General features: G+C 42.2%; 1 long non-coding RNA gene across 1 annotated transcript in view; it reads right to left on the minus strand.

Annotated features, from left to right (window-relative positions):
* The window catches only part of LOC139561207 (uncharacterized), a 32504-nt gene extending 19748 nt beyond the window's left edge, over positions 1-12756 (minus strand). The window contains exon 1 of the long non-coding RNA XR_011672086.1: positions 12593-12756. This is a non-coding gene — a long non-coding RNA (uncharacterized lncRNA). The remainder of the gene's footprint in view (positions 1-12592) is intronic.
* Positions 12757-17787: the final 5031 nt, after the last annotated feature.

The following is a 17787-nucleotide window of genomic DNA, read 5'->3' on the forward strand; positions in this document are numbered from 1 at the left end:
ATAATACACTATAGATGGGCTATATGGTCCACTATGTTACAATAATACACCATAGATAGGCTATATGGTCCACTATGTTACAATAATACACTATAGATGGGCTATATGGTCCACTATGTTACAATAATACACCATAGATAGGCTATATGCTCCACTATGTTACAATAATACACTATAGATGGGCTATATGGTCCACTGTGTTACAATAATACACTATAGATGGGCTATATGGTCCACTGTGTTACAATAATACACTATAGATGGGCTATATGGTCCACTATGTTACAATAATACACCATAGATGGGCTATATGGTCCACTATGTTACAATAATACACTATAGATGGGCTATATGGTCCACTATGTTACAATAATACAGTATAGATGGGCTATATGGTCCACTATGTTACAATAATACACTATAGATGGGCTATATGGTCCACTATGTTACAATAATACACTATAGATGGGCTATATGGTCCACTATGTTACAATAATACCCTATAGATGGGCTATATGGTCCACTATGTTACAATAATACACTATAGATGGGCTATATGGTCCACTATGTTACAATAATACACTATAGATGGGCTATATGCTCCACTATGTTACACCATAGATGGGCTATATGCTCCACTATGTTACACCATAGATGGGCTATATGGTCCACTATGTTACAATAATACACTATAGATGGGCTATATGGTCCACTATGTTACAATAATACACTATAGATGGGCTATATGCTCCACTATGTTACAATAATACACTATAGATGGGCTATATGGTCCACTATGTTACAATAATACACTATAGATGGGCTATATGGTCCACTATGTTACAATAATACACTATAGATGGGCTATATGGTCCACTATGTTACAATAATACACTATAGATGGGCTATATGCTCCACTATGTTACAATAATACACTATAGATGGGCTATATGCTCCACTATGTTACAATAATACACTATAAATGGGCTATATGGTCCACTATGTTACAATAATACACTATAGATGGGCTATATGGTCCACTATGTTACAATAATACACTATAGATGGGCTATATGCTCCACTATGGTACAATAATACACTATAGATGGGCTATATGGTCCACTATGTTACAATAATACACTATAGATGGACTATATGGTCCACTATGGTACAATAATACACTATAGATGGGCTAATTTGGTCCACTATGTTACAATAATACACTATAGATGGACTATATGGTCCACTATGGTACAATAATACACTATAGATGGGCTATATGCTCCACTATGTTACAATAATACACTATAAATGGGCTATATGGTCCACTATGTTACAATAATACACTATAGATGGGCTATATGGTCCACTATGTTACAATAATACACTATAGATGGACTATATGGTCCACTATGGTACAATAATACACTATAGATGGGCTATATGGTCCACTATGTTACAATAATACACTATAGATGGACTATATGGTCCACTATGGTACAATAATACACTATAGATGGGCTATATGGTCCACTATGTTACACTATAGATGGGCTATATGGTCCACTATGGTACAATAATACACTATAGATGGGCTATATGCTCCACTATGTTACAATAATACACTATAGATGGGCTATATGATCCACTATGTTACAATAATACACTATAGATGGGCTATATGGTCCACTATGATACAAAAATACACTATAGATGGGCTATATGGTCCACTATGTTACAATAATACACTATAGATGGGCTATATGATCCACTATGTTACAATAATACACTATGGATGGGCTATATGGTCCACTATGTTACAATAATACACTATAGATGGGCTATATGGTCCACTATGGTACAATAATACACTATAGATGGGCTATATGCTCCACTATGTTACAATAATACACTATAGATGGGCTATATGATCCACTATGTTACAATAATACACTATAGATGGGCTATATGGTCCACTATGTTACAATAATACACTATAGATGGTCTATATGGTCCACTATGTTACAATAATACACTATAGATGGGCTATATGGTCCACTATGTTACAATAATACACCATAGATGGGCTATATGGTCCACTATGTTACACCATATATGGGCTATATGGTCCACTATGTTACAATAATACACTATAGATGGGCTATATGGTCCACTATGTTACACCATATATGGGCTATATGGTCCACTATGTTACAATAATACACTATAGATGGGCTATATGGTCCACTATGTTACAATAATACACTATAGATGGGCTATATGGTCCACTATGTTACAATAATACACTATAGATGGGCTATATGGTCCACTATGTTACAATAATACACTATAGATGGGCTATATGGTCCACTATGTTACACCATATATGGGCTATATGGTCCACTATGTTACAATAATACACTATAGATGGGCTATATGGTCCACTATGTTACAATAATACACTATAGATGGGCTATATGGTCCACTATGTTACACCATATATGGGCTATATGGTCCACTATGTTACAATAATACACTATAGATGGACTATATGGTCCACTATGTTACACCATATATGGGCTATATGGTCCACTATGTTACAATAATACACTATAGATGGGCTATATGGTCCACTATGTTACAATAATACACTATAGATGGGCTATATGGTCCACTATGTTACAATAATACACTATAGATGGGCTATATGGTCCACTATGTTACAATAATACAGTATATATGGGCTATATGGTCCACTATGTTACAATAATACAGTATAGATGGGCTATATGGGACACTATGTTACAATAATACACTATAGATGGGCTATATGGTCCACTATGTTACAATAATACACTATAGATGGGCTATATGGTCCACTATGTTACAATAATACACTATAGATGGGCTATATGGTCCACTATGTTACAATAATACACTATAGATGGGTTATATGGTCCACTATGTTACAATAATACACTATAGATGGGCTATATGGTCCACTATGTTACAATAATACAGTATAGATGGGCTATATGGTCCACTATGTTACAATAATACACTATAGATGGGCTATATGGTCCACTATGTTACAATAATACACTATAGATGGGCTATATGGTCCACTATGTTACAATAATACACTATAGATGGGCTATATGGTCCACTATGTTACAATAATACAGTATAGATGGGCTATATGGTCCACTATGTTACAATAATACACTATAGATGGGCTATATGGTCCACTATGTTACAATAATACACTATAAATGGGCTATATGGTCCACTATGTTACACCATAGATGGGCTATATGGTCCACTATGTTACACCATAGATGGGCTATATGGTCCACTGTTACAATAATACACTATAGATGGGCTATATGGTCCACTATGTTACAATAATACACTATAGATGGGCTATATGGTCCACTATGTTACACCATAGATGGGCTATATGGTCCACTATGTTACAATAATACACTATAGATGGGCTATATGGTCCACTATGTTACACCATAGATAGGCTACATGGTCCACTATGTTACAATAATACACTATAGATGGGCTATATGGTCCACTATGTTACAATAATACACTATAGATGGGCTATATGGTCCACTATGTTACAATAATACACTATAGATGGGCTATATGGTCCACTATGTTACAATAATACACTATAAATGGGCTATATGGTCCACTATGTTACAATAATACACTATAGATGGGCTATATGCTCCACTATGTTACAATAATACACTATAGATGGGCTATATGGTCCACTATGTTACAATAATACAGTATAGATGGGCTATATGGTCCACTATGTTACAATTATACACTATAGATGGGCTATATGGTCCACTATGTTACAATAATACACTATAGATGGGCTATATGCTCCACTATGTTACAATAATACACTATAGATGGGCTATATGGTCCACTATGTTACACCATAGATGGGCTATATGCTCCACTATGGTACAATAATACACTATAGATGGGCTATATGGTCCACTATGTTACAATAATACACTATAGATGGGCTATATGGTCCACTATGTTACAATAATACACTATAGATGGGCTATATGGTCCACTATGTTACAATAATACACTATAGATGGGCTATATGGTCCACTATGTTACAATAATACACTATAGATGGGCTATATGGTCCACTATGTTACAATAATACACTATAGATGGGCTATATGGTCCACTATGTTACAATAATACACTATAGATGGGCTATATGGTCCACTATGTTACAATAATACACTATAGATGGACTATATGGTCCACTATGTTACACTATAGATGGGCTATATGGTCCACTATGTTACACTATAGATGGGCTATATGGTCCACTATGTTACACTATAGATGGGCTATATGGTCCACTATGTTACAATAATACACTATAGATGGGCTATATGGTCCACTATGTTACAATAATACACTATAGATGGGCTATATGCTCCACTATGGTACAATAATACACTATAGATGGGCTATATGCTCCACTATGTTACACCATAGATGGGCACATTTCGCGCCCCCCAACTCTCCGCCGCGACTGTAAATAGTATAATTTGTCTATAAAATTGTTATAAGTACACCTCTGCATAACATTGTATCCTTATTAACATTAAAGAAAACAAAAAAAACAAAAAATATAGATCAACTTACAACAAAGAATAACTTTATTAACATTGTTTTTTAGTCTGTAACAGAAAAGACTTAAAGTGCATCAATTTGCCTGAAATTTAAAATAAAATTCAAACCTTATTTAAACTGTAAACATTTTTTGACCATTTGATACTGAAAGATATAATTAAATATAATCAATAAATAATAATACATTCAAATTGATCAGCAACATTAACTCAGGAGCACAATATATGAAACACTTTGACCTATAAAACAAAAATGAATAAAACAATGTGCTGATTTTTAAAAATCTAAATGAGGAAGTCATAGTTTTTATTTTTGCAGCGTCATCCAGCATGACAGAGACCATGTCTAATGCTGCAGGCAGTATCAGCTCCTCTGTTATGTAGTGGGGTCATGTCTAATGCTGCAGGTAGTATCAGCTCCTCTGTTATGTAGTGGGGTCATGTCTAATGCTGCAGGCAGTATCAGCTCCTCTGTTATGTAGTGGGGTCATGTCTAATGCTGCAGGCAGTATCAGCTCCTCTGTTATGTAGTGGGGTCATGTCTAATGCTGCAGGCAGTATCAGCTCCTCTGTTATGTAGTGGGGTCATGTCTAATGCTGCAGGCAGTATCAGCTCCTCTGTTATGTAGTGGGGTCATGTCTAATGCTGCAGTATCAGCTCCTCTGTTATGTAGTGGGGTCATGTCTAATGCTGCAGGTAGTATCATCTCCTCTGTTATGGAGTGGGGTCATGTCTAATGCTGCAGGTAGTATCAGCTCCTCTGCTATGGAGTGAGGCCATGTCTAATGCTGCAGGTAGTATCAGCTCCTCTGCTATGGAGTGGGGTCATGTCTAATGCTGCAGTATCAGCTCCTCTGCTATGGAGTGGGGTCATGTCTAATGCTGCAGGCAGTATCAGCTCCTCTGCTATGGAGTGGGGTCATGTCTAATGCTGCAGGCAGTATCAGCTCCTCTGTTATGGAGTGGGGTCATGTCTAATGCTGCAGGCAGTATCAGCTCCTCTGTTATGTAGTGGGGTCATGTCTAATGCTGCAGGTAGTATCAGCTCCTCTGTTATGTAGTGGGGTCATGTCTAATGCTGCAGTATCATCTCCTCTGTTATGTAGTGGGGTCATGTCTAATGCTGCAGTATCAGCTCCTCTGTTATGTAGTGGGGTCATGTCTAATGCTGCAGGTAGTATCAGCTCCTCTGTTATGGAGTGGGGTCATGTCTAATGCTGCAGGTAGTATCATCTCCTCTGTTATGGAGTGGGGTCATGTCTAATGCTGCAGGTAGTATCAGCTCCTCTGTTATGTAGTGGGGTCATGTCTAATGCTGCAGGTAGTATCAGCTCCTCTGTTATGTAGTGGGGTCATGTCTAATGCTGCAGGTAGTATCAGCTCCTCTGTTATGTAGTGGGGTCATGTCTAATGCTGCAGGTAGTATCAGCTCCTCTGTTATGTAGTGGGGTCATGTCTAATGCTGCAGTATCATCTCCTCTGTTATGTAGTGGGGTCATGTCTAATGCTGCAGTATCAGCTCCTCTGTTATGTAGTGGGGTCATGTCTAATGCTGCAGTATCAGCTCCTCTGTTATGTAGTGGGGTCATGTCTAATGCTGCAGTATCATCTCCTCTGTTATGTAGTGGGGTCATGTCTAATGCTGCAGTATCAGCTCCTCTGTTATGTAGTGGGGTCATGTCTAATGCTGCAGGTAGTATCAGCTCCTCTGTTATGGAGTGGGGTCATGTCTAATGCTGCAGGTAGTATCAGCTCCTCTGTTATGTAGTGGGGTCATGTCTAATGCTGCAGTATCAGCTCCTCTGTTATGTAGTGGGGTCATGTCTAATGCTGCAGGTAGTATCAGCTCCTCTGTTATGGAGTGGGGTCATGTCTAATGCTGCAGGTAGTATCATCTCCTCTGTTATGGAGTGGGGTCATGTCTAATGCTGCAGGTAGTATCAGCTCCTCTGTTATGTAGTGGGGTCATGTCTAATGCTGCAGGTAGTATCAGCTCCTCTGTTATGTAGTGGGGTCATGTCTAATGCTGCAGGTAGTATCATCTCCTCTGTTATGGAGTGGGGTCATGTCTAATGCTGCAGTATCATCTCCTCTGTTATGTAGTGGGGTCATGTCTAATGCTGCAGGTAGTATCATCTCCTCTGTTATGTAGTGGGGTCATGTCTAATGCTGCAGGCAGTATCAGCTCCTCTGCTATGGAGTGTTTTTTTTGTTGCACTGAGCAACTTGGTACGCCACCTTATGTGATGCCAGCAGTGCTCGCTGGTTTACTGAAGTAGCATTCACAAAGCGGGACGATTGTTGGCAATATTCGGCACGTTTTCGCTGAAAAAACTCAAGCGGCTTATCAGCGTGACTGGGGTGTAATGTCTTTAAGTGACGCCTTCATTTATTTGGCTTCATGCTGTCCGCTGCCAACATGTTTAGACACAGTAAACATACCGGTCTTTCCTCGTCTCCCACCGTAGTCACAGTGAAGCCAAGCGCTACATACACGTCGTCATATTTCCTCGTCTTAGCTTTCGGGAGACTTTGTCTCATTATCTCCGTCTCTCTCCACCTTTCTTTTCATCCCTGTTAAATATTTTTCCATGGTGTCTCTTAAGGGTTTGTTATCTGCACTTCATATCTCCTGCTCTGTGCTGTGTGCTCTTGTTTGGTGCAAAAAAAAACTACTCCCTGCGGCAAAAACTCCTACTCCCTGGCATCGCTCCGAGCCCCCTCTGGGGACGCGGCCCACTATTTGAGAAGGACTGCTTTAGTGAGAGCTTTCACATGATGCTAGGCTACCTCAGGAGACACTTTTAAAAGGTCCAATGCAGACGTTTTTATCTCAATATCAAATCACTTCTGGGTAACTATTAAGTACGTTATTGTGATTGTTTTCAATTAAAATGGTCCAAAAGAAACACAAATAGAATCTTAGCAAAGAGACTTTTCTCAAGCAATAATTTATCTTGGACTGTCTGGGAGTGGTCTGAGTGGGGAGGGGAAACTGAAAACGAGCTGTTATTGGCAGAGAGGTTTGGAACTCTTTCTTATTGGTCTATTAAGTAATTTACCTCATGGTGATGTCACCATGGAAAGACAAAACTCCACCCCACCAAAACAGGCTGAAATGTCATGTGGTCTTTTCAAACCGCTCCAACACTACAATGACATAATCATCATTATCACAATTTCACAGCATTATTCCAACCTCAGTGTGGAAAAGAGAACACAGGGGGTAAAAACACATTTTTGACTGAACTGGGCCTTTAATAGTTCTCCTGAACAGTTACCTGCAGACATTTCTTTAAAGCGGAAATCAGCTGTTAAACAATAACAAAGGCTACTCTTTTTTTCTTTCTCTCTTTTAAATTATTGTAACGACCCTGGGTTTATAAGCCCGGAAATCGACGCTGCCGCACGAACATGCTTTTGCGGCACAATCGCTATCGCGCCGGACCTAGGGCTAACGCTTCGAACACACCGACTGTGTCATTGCATCACTGCTGCATAACATTTTGCGCAGCTAGACAACTATACTGATACAGGTACCTTTTGCAAATGGTCGCATGCTGTTGGACACATGGAGGAGAGAATCATTTTCGCAGTATCTTCAAAACCGTGTCTTTTTGACACAACTGCTGACAGCTACAGGGACATAAACACAACAAAATGCTGCTTGGATACAAGTGTCAACGATAGTAGGATTGCCAGGTCAGTTTAGTAGTGAGCTTGTGCTAGATGTGGCTAGTTAGCGTTAGCTAGCTAGCTAACCTAGCTTGCTAACCTAGCCAATGAGGTGTGTGTGAAAGAAATAGTCAAATAAATTATGCTAGTTACTACCCTTGATAACTTTACCAAATTTTCATGTTTGAAAGAGTGTGAACGCTAGATAAATAGTCATGGAAATGGTAGATACTACTGTACCCCTGATAATTTGGTCAAATAACCGTGTGTGTCTATGTGTACAGTAGGTGACATGTCCATGATAGCTATCTAATAACTATAGTTATGCTAGGTAATGGTTTGGCTTATCATGTTCATGTCTATGTAGAAGAAGACTGTAGGAGGAAGTGGAGAGGACTCAGGGACAGGTATCAGAGAGAGAGAAGGGCAGAGAAAGAGAAGAAGAGGTCTGGGTCAGCAGCTTCAGGCCAGCAGCCTTAGCGCTTCTGCCACATTCTTTCTTTTCTGGATCCATTTATTGTGCCTAGGGCAACGAGTGGCAATTTTAAAGCCAGACCCCATACGCCATCCACAAGTGTTGTCGCCACCGGTGCATCAAGACCCTCAACGTCACCTGCAAGTGCGACCATCACCTCCACCGGTGTAGTGAGACCCTCTACAACATCATCCACAAGTATGACCACCACCGGTGCAGCCATGGAAGATGATGAAATGGAGGAAGCACCTCTGGATCTGGGACCACCTTAAAACCACTTGAAAACCAGGGTGTTGAAACTTTTTGTGAAGTTATGTTCCATCGACTGGTCCATGACGTCCAGGTGCCATTTGGTTGTTTAGCTGTGTTATGGCTACATATTATTTCCTTTTTTTCAGAGACAGAGACACACACACACACCTCTTCATACCTCAGATCTGCAGTGCCCTGCCCTCTCTCTCTTTATGGCCATGTCTGAAGTTCCCCTACTACGTCTACGCTTTATGAGTCGTCCCTGTATCGGTCTGCAGTTGTGCCAAAAATACATGCTCTTGTTGTTCTTATACAGATTACAGGCTATACATTCATTTTATTTATTTTTTACACGCACATACACACCTCTTTCAATAGTTCAATTTTTTAAAACATTTTTACAACACACATACCTGTCATGTTCTTTCCTGTACTTGAATACTTATTAAATTATAATGTTTTCATAGTCAGTTGTTTCAGTTGTTTATTAATATCTAATTTAGACTTAATCTGTTTATTTCTTCCCTACACCTTTGCAGATCTAAGACAAGATGAAAGTAAAAACATTCTGTATTTTGTCAGGCCAGTGAGCATGGTGGTAAACTGTACTATTTGTATGGACCCTAGGTTACCCTTTCCCTTTGTTATCATACTAACTGTATGTCGTATAACCTTAATTAGTGCTCCCGCTCACCTGATGTACCATGCCAGGTGTGTATAATACTGACGTTAATGGGAGAGGGAAGGGGTTATTAAGGTGTGGTCTTTACTCCCAAATGTCACTTAAATATAGCTTCCAAATGAAGAGAGACAATGATACATAAAGTAATCTGGGGAAAAAATGCAATTTTATGGACAACGGTGGATGGTTCTTAAAATAACCTTTTGTGTTATGGGGCTCTTAAAAGAGCCATTTCACTCCACGGCATACTGCCATGGGACTTCACCTGCTGGCAATGAGAAGTAGGTGGTCAGCTTCTCCCTCACCTGGAGTGCCTGTCTGGGGGCGTTGTTGGCACCTGCCCTGGTGACATCAGGAAGGTGACCATTTGGTGTGCCCATCTCCATCCGGAGCGGCTCCTGGAATGACCTCCGCAGGTAGTTATAGAGAACACATGTGGTCTTCACGCAGGCATCGACATTTGAGGGGCTGAGACCAAGCACTCTCCGATACATTCTCCATCGGGCTGCCAGAATCCCAAAGGCGCATTCAACAACTAACCTTGCCCTGGACAGTCGTTTGTTAAAGATCCTTACAGGCTTTGGCAATGGCAGCTGGCGTCCAGCGTAGGGCCTCATGAGGTTGGGTCTTAAAGGGAAGGCCTCATCGCCGACGAAGATGTGGGGAACAGGTCCCAGGTCTTCAGCTCCAGGGAGTGATGCAGGTGGTGGAATATCCAGGGTGCCATCCTGAAGTGCTTGGCCAAAGGCAGAGTCCCGGAGGGTCCCGCCATCACTTCCCTTGCCGTAAGCACCAACATCGACAACACGGAAACAGTAGGTGGCATCTACTACAGCCAAGAGTACAACTGAATATGTACCCTTGTAGTTGTAGAATTGCGAACCTGAGCACGGTGGAGCCTGGATTACTACATGTTTCCCGTCAATGGAGCCAAGACAGTTGGGGAAATTCCACCTCTCCAGGAACTCGGCAGCGATGGCCCTCCAGTCTTCCTCCTTGGGGACAGGCATGTATTCACCAATCAGACAGTCCCAAATGGCTTGTGCCACAGCGGGGACAATGCCTGCCACCGTGGACCGTCCAACTCGGAAGCTGAATCCTATGGTCCTGTAGGAGTCCCCTGTCGCCAAGAATCTAAAATATAATGATAAATATTGTGTATAACTTGAATTCCACCCACATATTATATCTACTCATATAGCTACCTCATTACTGTTTATTATGCTATACTAATTATATTGTAATACTCATCAACCATCATTAACAATGCCTTGAAACTGTACAATTCAGTCTATGACTATATCAATAAACTGTAGTCCAGGCCAACTCTACTCTTAGAAAGAATGGTACTATCTACTTAAAAGGGTTCTCTGGCTGTCCCCATAGGAGATCCCTTTCAGGTTCCAGGTAGTACCCCTTTTGGTTCCAAGTAGAACCCTATTGGGTTCCATATATTATACCTGGAACCAAAAATGGTTATCCTATGGGGAAAGCAGAAGGGACACTTTTGGAACCTTTTTCTCTAAGAGTGTATGTGAGTCCAATAACAATGTAATGAATGACTGTAACTGTTTTGAACAACAATGGGTCCTGGAGAAGACTAGCCTACCTTCATCAGGGCAGAAGGCACCTTTCTTTTCATTTGGTAACATTGCATAATTAAAAAAGGATTATAAACCAACTTTGGGAAAAGTTATAGTCCCAATGAACATTCTGTAAAAGTACATCTGATGTCAAATAGGGACTATTAACTAGAGCCCTTTAGCTAGCTAGGTTGCACATAAAAACAATGTATCAAATATCAATCAATTATGGTATCAAAGGCTTTAAAAATGTACTAGAATGTAGCTTACCGGAGACAAATCGCCAGGCGTTCAACTGGACTGATGGACTCCCGGTAGTTGGTATCCATCCGGGCGATCCTGGCTCCAACCATCTGGAGCAGGTGATCGAACTGGCTTCGGTCCAGACGAAAGTAACTTCGGAATTCCTCTCAAAACAGTCGAAGCTCTTGAATTAGACGGTGGAACTCCCCTGCCTGCTTTCGGGACTTTAACCATCTCTGGACCCACACAGACCTGCGCTTTCGGCGGGGCTGGTCCCGGCCCAACAGCGCGATCAAGACCACCTTCCTCAACGTTGGTCTCATTGTTGAAAGAGCCTACTCTGCCTATCTTTACTATTTATTATTGCATTTCGCTCCAAAACTGCATTGGAGGGAAATTATATTATAGGCTCTCACAATTAATTTGAGGATGTCATCGAATAAATAATATACTTGGCAAATAAATTAATAAAAAATGTAAAGAAATTATGCAATCAAACTGTTTTTATGTAATCCCACATTTTTACTGAATATGTGTGCAAAAAAAAATCTACATTCATATTTAGCTACTTTCTGTCAAGTCCACTCATACAATTTGATGCATACGTTCGATTTATCGAACGTATGCACCACACAGAACGCACTGCAACTGCCTCTGCAACGCAATGCTGCAAGGCAAATGCAGCGTTCCATTGGAAATGAATGTACTTCTGGTGTATCGAAACGCAAAACGCAGTCGGTGTGTTCGAAGCGTAAGGGGTCGAGGGTTCGAGACCTGCTCCCTGCTGTTTCATTACATTATAAATTATACCCACCCAGATTGTGTACACGACAAGAAGCATATTAAGGCTCAGTGTATCGTTAGAACCATAGGATCCTATCTGATGATTTTGGGAAACCGGGACCCAACCCGGTTCCATTCTACAGATCCTGTGTATTAGAAAGTAACGTTACTGCAAAATCCACATTATCACTAGCTAGTAAACGTACTTACCGCCTGTGTCTCTTGATGTTGATGATATACTAATGATGTACATTAAAAGTGTCCACAACCCGCAGACCGAATAAGTCTCCATATTGTCCCGTTAAAGACAGAAGTCATGTAGAACTACAGGATCATGTCAATCTATCTGCGACGCGATACAGTGACGTCAAACCGCGGAGTATAGCCCCTCCCTTCCTCAAAAAGGGTCAAATTCTCTCGCACGAAGGGAGCCAATAACTAGTGCTCTCTCAACACACACCCCTCACCACTACTCAGCACATTTCCACATACTGGATGACATCCTGCCGAACTTCATGTAAACATGACATGTGATTTGGGATGAGGGGAAATGTCAATCAATGACAATTGAAATTGCTAATTTATTCTGCACATCGCTATATTTGTTCATGTAGACTTTGAATATTGTAGCGACCCGCACAGACAGCTGTGTGTTATGTGTTAGGCTAGTAGATGGTTGTGTTGTACCTACCAGTACCCAGTGTTCGCGGGGTCCGACATGTCAATCAACCTGCTATCTGCCAATCACGGGAATGCCTGGAATGTTCTGATACCGGGCATCCTGGTGGTTGGCGGAGTGGAGGGGGGTGGAGCATTGGAAGTTAAGACCAGGTCCAGCCTTTGTTCTCTCTCTTTACGTCTGGGCTTCACAAGAGAAGGTCACGATTGGCTTGTGGGTTATCTGTCATTTATTTGGCGTGGGCTACGGCCAAACAGTAGCCTGTGTAAAGTTGGTTTAATAAACCGTCCATTCGTAAACTCAAACCTCTGTCTGGACAATTTTTCCTTTATGATCTAGTCAGGTCATTACATTGGTGTCAGAAGTAAAAACGTTGATAAAAGACGTCTGTGGCTATCTACCGTAGGTGAGAACAGGGGTTGAAATGCTTCGAGGGAATCTGAAAGTGAAAGTGGAGCGAGGGGACGATAGGTGAATAACTGCTCATTGTAAAGTCTACACAATATCTCCCCCTTGTGGGAGAAATAATACTTTGGTAACGTTATGACCAATATTTATTTATTTATTGTTGGAGAGGTTAATAATGGGATGGAAATCCTTTAGAGTTACATATCCGTAGGAAAAGGTTATATTAGCATAACAAGGTCGTTGTTTGAAGTTTGTGTCTATCTCTTTGTTCAGTTAATGTCAGGGCTATTCGTAATTTACTCAAGTGTAAGGCTATTTTCCTGTATTGCAAAGGGTTTAATGCAGACTTTTACTTTTTTTTAGTATCCTCTCCCTGCCTGCAACACACTGTCTTATAGTATCCTCTCCCTGCAACACACTGTCTTATAGTATCCTCTCCCTGCCTGCTGCAACACACTGTCTTATAGTATCCTCTCCCTGCCTGCTGCAACACACTGTCTTATAGTATCCTCTCCCTGCCTGCTGCAACACACTGTCTTATAGTATCCTCTCCCTGCCTGCTGCAACACACTGTCTTATAGTATCCTCTCCCTGCCTGCTGCAACACACTGTCTTATAGTATCCTCTCCCTGCCTGCTGCAACACACTGTCTTATAGTATCCTCTCCCTGCCTGCTGCAACACACTGTCTTATAGTATCCTCTCCCTGCCTGCTGCAACACACTGTCTTATAGTATCCTCTCCCTGCCTGCTGCAACACACTGTCTATTAGTATCCCCTCCCTGTCTGCTGCAACACACTGTCTTATAGTATCCTCTCCCTGCCTGCTGCAACACACTGTCTAATAGTATCCTCTCCCTGCCTGCTGCAACACACTGTCTTATAGTATCCTCTCCCTGCCTGCTGCAACACACTGTCTTATAGTATCCTCTCCCTGCCTGCTGCAACACACTGTCTTATAGTATCCCCTCCCTGCCTGCTGCAACACACTGTCTTATAGTTTCCTCTCCCTACCTGCTGCAACACACTGTCTAATAGTATCCTCTCCCTGCCTGCTGCAACACACTGTCTTATAGTATCCTCTCCCTGCCTGCTGCAACACACTGTCTTATAGTATCCTCTCCCTACCTGCTGCAACACACTGTCTAATAGTATCCTCTCCCTGCCTGCTGCAACACACTGTCTTATAGTATCCTCTCCCTGCCTGCTGCAACACACTGTCTTATAGTATCCTCTCCCTGCCTGCTGCAACACACTGTCTTATAGTATCCTCTCCCTACCTGCTGTAACACACTGTCTTATAGTATCCTCTCCCTGCAACACACTGTCTTATAGTATCCTCTCCCTGCCTGCTGCAACACACTGTCTTATAGTATCCTCTCCCTGCCTGCTGCAACACACTGTCTTATAGTATCCTCTCCCTGCCTGCTGCAACACACTGTCTTATAGTATCCTCTCCCTGCCTGCTGCAACACACTGTCTTATAGTCACTTGTCCAAGGGCTGCATTCCAGGTCACTTGTCCTAGGGCTCCATTCCAGGTCACTTGTCCTAGGGGTGCATTCCAGTTTACTTGTCGTAGGGCTGCATTACAGTTCACTTGTCCTAGGGCTGTATTCCAGTTCACTTGTCCTAGGGCTGCATTCTAGTTCACTTGTCCTAGGGCTGCATTACAGCGTCAGGTCAGTCTGTCTCTCTTACCTCAGCGTCAGGTCAGTCTGTCTCTCTTACCTCAGCGTCTGGTCAGCCTGTCTCTCTTCTCTCAGCGTCAGGTCAGTCTCTCTCTCTTACCTCAGCGTCAGGTCAGTTTCTCTCTTACCTCAGCGTCAGGTCAGTCTGTCTCTCTTACCTCAGCGTCAGGTCAGTCTGTCTCTCTTACCTCAGCGTCAGGTCAGTCTGTCTCTCTTACCTCAGCGTCAGGTCAGTCTGTCTCTCTTACCTCAGCGTCAGGTCAGTCTCTCTCTCTTGCCTCAGCGTCAGGTCAGTCTGTCTCTCTTGCCTCAGCGTCAGGTCAGTCTGTCTCTCTTACCTCAGCGTCAGGTCAGTCTGTCTCTCTTGCCTCAGGTCAGTCTGTCTCTCTTGCCTCAGCGTCAGGTCAGTCTGTCTCTCTTGCCTCAGCGTCAGGTCAGTCTGTCTCTCTTACCTCAGCGTCAGGTCAGTCTCTCTCTCTTGCCTCAGCGTCAGGTCAGTCTCTCTCTCTTGCCTCAGCGTCAGGTCAGTCTGTCTCTCTTCTCTCAGCGTCAGGTCAGTTTCTCTCTCTTACCTCAGCGTCAGGTCAGTCTCTCTCTCTTGCCTCAGCGTCAGGTCAGTCTGTCTCTCTTCTCTCAGCGTCGTCAGTTTCTCTCTCTTACCTCAGCGTCAGGTCAGTCTGTCTCTCTTACCTCAGCGTCAGGTCAGTTTCTCTCTCTTACCTCAGCGTCAGGTCAGTCTGTCTCTCTTACCTCAGCGTCAGGTCAGTCTGTCTCTCTTACCTCAGCGTCAGGTCAGTCTGTCTCTCTTACCTCAGCGTCAGGTCAGTTTCTCTCTCTTACCTCAGCGTCAGGTCAGTCTGTCTCTCTTACCTCAGCGTCAGGTCAGTCTGTCTCTCTTACCTCAGCGTCAGGTCAGCCTGTCTCTCTTACCTCAGCGTCAGGTGTGTCTTTTTATTTTAACCTTTATTTAACTAGGCAAGTCAGTTAAGAACAAATTCTTATTTTCAATGACGGCCTAGGAACAGTGGGTTAACCACCTAGTCCAGGAGCAGAATGACACATTTTTACACTGTCAGTTGAGAGATTCAATCTTGCCAGCTTTTGGTTTCTAGTCCAGCACTCTAACCACTAGGCTACCTGCCGCCCCTTCAGTTGCCTTCCACTGAATGCAGGGAAACATTTGGTATTTATTTTTACAGCAGCTCAACCAGTGACATTTTGATGAGAAATAATAGTATTTATTGTTTGTGGACTTGGACAAAAGGGGAACATTTCCTGGTTCAAGTGTGGATAAAAGAGGGATGAAAATTCTGACAATCTGTTTTTAGTCTGCTGGTTTAGCATAACTGAATGCAAATATGCTAATTATCAATGATATGGATAATAGATCTAAAACACAGATGATGGAGACTAATTAGAAATATATTTATCAACCAATCAATCAATTGAAACCTGTCCTGTCCACAGAGGTCATGGAGTGGAGGTTTGAAAACTGGAACAAGGCTGCCACCTGCTGGTGAGATGATTCTACAACACTGCTTGAAAATCATTTTTCAACATTTTATTTAACCTTTATTTAACTAGGCAAGTCAGTAAAGAACAAAATATTATTAACAATGACGGCCTACCCCGGCCAAACCTGGACGATGCTGGGTCAATTGTGCGCCACCCTGTGGGACTCCCAATCACGGCAGGATGTGATGCAGCCTGGATTTTGATCATTCTAGAACACTGTTTGAAAATCCTTCTTGACCAGCTCCAGGTATGTTTAGAGACATGGTAGCTTCTTGACCAGCTCCAGGTATGTTTTGAGACATGGTAGCTTCTTGACCAGCTCCAGGTATGTTTAGAGACATGGTAGCTTCTTGACCAGCTCCAGGTATGTTTAGAGACATGGTAGCTTCTTGACCAGCTCCAGGTATGTTTAGAGACATGGTAGCTTCTTGACCAGCTCCAGGTATGTTTAGAGACATGGTAGCTTCTTGACCAGCTCCAGGTATGTTTTGAGACATGGTAGCTTCTTGACCAGCTCCAGGTATGTTTAGAGACATGGTAGGTTCTTGATCAGCTCCAGGTATGTTTTGAGACATGGTAGCTTCTTGACCAGCTCCAGGTATGTTTAGAGACATGGTAGGTTCTTGACCAGCTCCAGGTATGTTTAGAGACATGGTAGGTTCTTGACCAGCTCCAGGTATGTATTGAGACATGGTAGCTTCTTGACCAGCTCCAGGTATGTTTAGAGACATGGTAGCTTCTTGACCAGCTCCAGGTATGTTTTGAGACATGGTAGCTTCTTGACCAGCTCCAGGTATGTTTAGACATGGTAGCTTCTTGACCAGCTCCAGGTATGTTTTGAGACATGGTAGCTTCTTGACCAGCTCCAGGTATGTTTAGAGACATGGTAGCTTCTTGACCAGCTCCAGGTATGTTTTGAGACATGGTAGCTTCTTGACCAGCTCCAGGTGTGTTTTGAGACATGGTAGCTTCTTGAACAGCTCCAGGTATGTTTTGAGACATGGTAGCTTCTTGACCAGCTCCAGGTATGTTTAGAGACATGGTAGCTTCTTGACCAGCTCCAGGTATGTTTTGAGACATGGTAGCTTCTTGACCAGCTCCAGGTATGTTTTGA

This window comes from Salvelinus alpinus, chromosome 31 (assembly GCF_045679555.1).
Source record: "Salvelinus alpinus chromosome 31, SLU_Salpinus.1, whole genome shotgun sequence".
Lineage (NCBI taxonomy): Eukaryota > Metazoa > Chordata > Actinopteri > Salmoniformes > Salmonidae > Salvelinus > Salvelinus alpinus.